The sequence below is a fragment of the Neolamprologus brichardi genome, chromosome 23 (genome assembly GCF_056152115.1).
Source record: "Neolamprologus brichardi isolate AB-2024 chromosome 23, ASM5615211v1, whole genome shotgun sequence".
In the NCBI taxonomy this organism is placed as follows: Eukaryota; Metazoa; Chordata; class Actinopteri; order Cichliformes; family Cichlidae; genus Neolamprologus; species Neolamprologus brichardi.
Window position 1 is genome coordinate 42,988,031 of NC_142125.1, and position 3,258 is coordinate 42,991,288.

Here is a 3,258-nt window from a genome sequence, read left to right on the forward strand (position 1 = left end):
CACTTGGCTTATGGTACAATGTATACAATGTATGAAAAGATCTTTACTGCAGATACTACTATGGCTCTGCAGATTTTTTCTTTTCTTTTAACCTATGTCGCCTCACCTTGAGGTTGGTAAATCTGTCTATCACATTTTGGTGGTCAAGTCTCTCATGCATCTCTTTCTCAACTGACATCACAGCCAGGTGCTGGAGTCAGCTTTGACCCATGGTCCTTCTCAGCCAGGTATGGAGCTGACTCAAGACACTAAAAGACCTCTCACAGCTACAGCTGCTAACTGGGTTTGTTAGGGCAACCTGAATAACAGTTTTCAGTGTGGGGAAGATCTGATTATCCAGAAGATTGTACAATGTTAACATATCTGGAATGGCACCAGCCTCACTCTTGAGCTTTATAAAGTCTTTGGCAACCGTGACTTCCTCTGACTGAAGCTCAATATGGTAATGCAGTGCCAGGGCTGACAACCCAGTTTGTTTTGCAGATTCTGTATAGCAGCTTTAATACAGGGAGAACACAACGTCCAGATTGTGTTAGTTGTTTGTCTTTCTTTTTCTTTGCCAGTTTAACAGTTACTGTTTTGCCTGTTAGTACTCCCTGTCTGTTTTCTTACCTGGTACTTCCTGATCTTGTACTTTGTCCTCATGTTCCCCTCTTTCCTCTCTCCCTCTTTGGACTGACAATCTGTACACACACACACACACACACACACACACACACACACACACACACACACACACACACACACACACACACACACACACACACACACACACAACAGGAGTTATAAGGTTAATGGGCATCCAGTCAGTTAGCTAGTTAGTACCTTGGGTTCAATATCGGCACATATGGCAAAATAACCAGTTTCTCTCATTACATTTCATTTTTTTTTTTTTTTTTTTTTGCCTGTCCCATTTGGTTCTTTAGCCGTCAGAATTGTTGTCTGAAGACCAACAAGGATACCCAATGGATTTATTTTGCCAAATGGATCATCATGGCATTGCCATATTGGTCCATTTGATCGACCTTTGTTTTTATTATTTATTTTCAGTTGTTACAGACGGGACAGACATGAGTGAAGGATAGGAAAGGGAGAAAGAAAGAGGAAGGAAAAGAAAAACAGAAGGGGAGAGGGACAGTGAGAAAGGGGGGAAAAAAAATATCTCCGGGATCACCTGTTGAGAGAAAAAGAATAGAAAACAAGCAAAAAAAACAAAAAAACAAAACAAAGCAACATACTATACACAACACCATCGCATTAATCTAGCTAAGTGTAAACAGCAGTAAATACTAAATATTGAATGTTGTTGTGCAGCACGCAGGACAGACAGCGCACAATGTGCTTTGAAGTAGCAGCCAAGAAAGGTGTGATTTAAGTCTACGAACAGTGAACACCCGTGTGCACACCTGTGTGGATCGGCGCGCTTGTATTCAAATGGTTTCCCCATGTAATGGTCTGCAAGAGGATGTAGAGAGCCATAGCCCCGCCCCCAGGGCATGAAGCAGGCATGGAGGAGATCCAGGCCCCAGACATCCAGAGGCCCCAGAGTGCAAGAGCCCAAGGAGGACCACCGGAGAGGCATCCGTGCCACCTTCATGGGAAGGGCTGAGGATCCCCAGACGAGGGGTCACCCAGTAGCCACCGGGCAAAAGCTAGAGGGGGCTGCACCGGCGTGCCCGCCGGCTCTGCCGGCAGCCAGCTGTGCCAGAGTGAACCGAGCCGCAGGCACAGAGGCCGGAGGCCCGAGGGCCCCCCGCGCCCCGGAAGAGGCCTGACCGAGCAGCAGGCGCCAGGCCCCGCCAAGTAGCCACTGGAAGTGACCTGAGCGTCCAGCCCCGGACACTAAGAACCACCAATGCACCGACCCCTGAGGGCATCAGTTACCGGCAGGGAGTGTGGTGAGGGGAGATAGGCCCAGACATGCATTCCCACCCTCATGCACACATATACAAACACTCAGCACTCACCCAACGTAGGAATAAACGTAAATGGACATGTACACACAATCACACTCCCCAAACATACTCTATACCCCGGGTCCAGGTATCCTCGCCCCCAGAGGGGGAAACGGCACCCAGACCCAAGAGATGTTACCCTTCCCTCCGGGGTGGAGGCCAGCAGACCGCCCCAGGCTCCGCAGCAGCAGGGAGGCCAATCGGACAGCCAGCATCTCTTCCCAGCCCCCCTGCCCCGATGGCTAACAGAGAACGGGGGTGTGTTAAGACCCCATACCTCCCTCCTCCCGCTCAAGTGTAGTGTTGCTGCGTGTTGCTCTAAAGTGTATTTAAAACAAGGGAGAGCATGGTGCTGCTGCCAGAGAGCAGCAGGTGTTAGCACGGCCCCTCCCGAGAACCCTCAATGTCTACATGGATTTAAAATTGAGAGGTGGGCACCGGCGCCAGAGGTAGGTTTGAATACACAGACTGTCTACTGGACGCCGTTAACGTGCCCACCCTCAAGGCCCTATATATATATATATATATATATATATATATATATATATATATATATATATATATATATATATATATATGTGTGTGTGTGTGTGTTATATGTCATTACATTTCAAACAGGACAGTGGTAACAACAGCAGGCTACGGACAATGTTAAGTTTTAGATTTTAAATAGGCTGTATACATTTCAATGAGATCAACAGGGCAGTCAAATATTGCTAATTTTACTACAGAGCAAACATCGTCGAAAAACACGTTTTCAACTAGGGCTGCCACAAACGATTATTTTGATAGTCGACTAGTCACCGATTATTTTTGCAATTAGTCGACTAATCAGATCATCATCCATTAGATGTACAGCGTACAGCTTATTGCACCAGCAGCATCTGCTCTCATATAACTATCATTAGCTTACAGCTTTAAGTGTTTAAGGTATGTGCTAACTAAAAACTTGAATGAAATTTGCAGATTGTTTCAGTGAAGTTTAAGAAACTCCTTGCTATCTAAAATATAACAGGACACCGGAGTAAATTCTCGAGCATCTCACACTTCTGATAATCAGCTGTCTGCTTGATGTTTATTCAGCTGTGTAAAAACTATAACTTTAATCTCAGCCAAACTGATTTACTCAGGAACAAATAAAATACTAAAAAAAGCCAAACAATAACATTTTTAAGTTATCTAAGTGACTTATATACAGTGTTGGGACTAACGCGTTATTAAGTAACGCGTTACAGTAACTACGTTATTATTGTGGTAACGAGCACGGTAACTAGTTATTATGCCAAAATCAGGAACGCGTTAG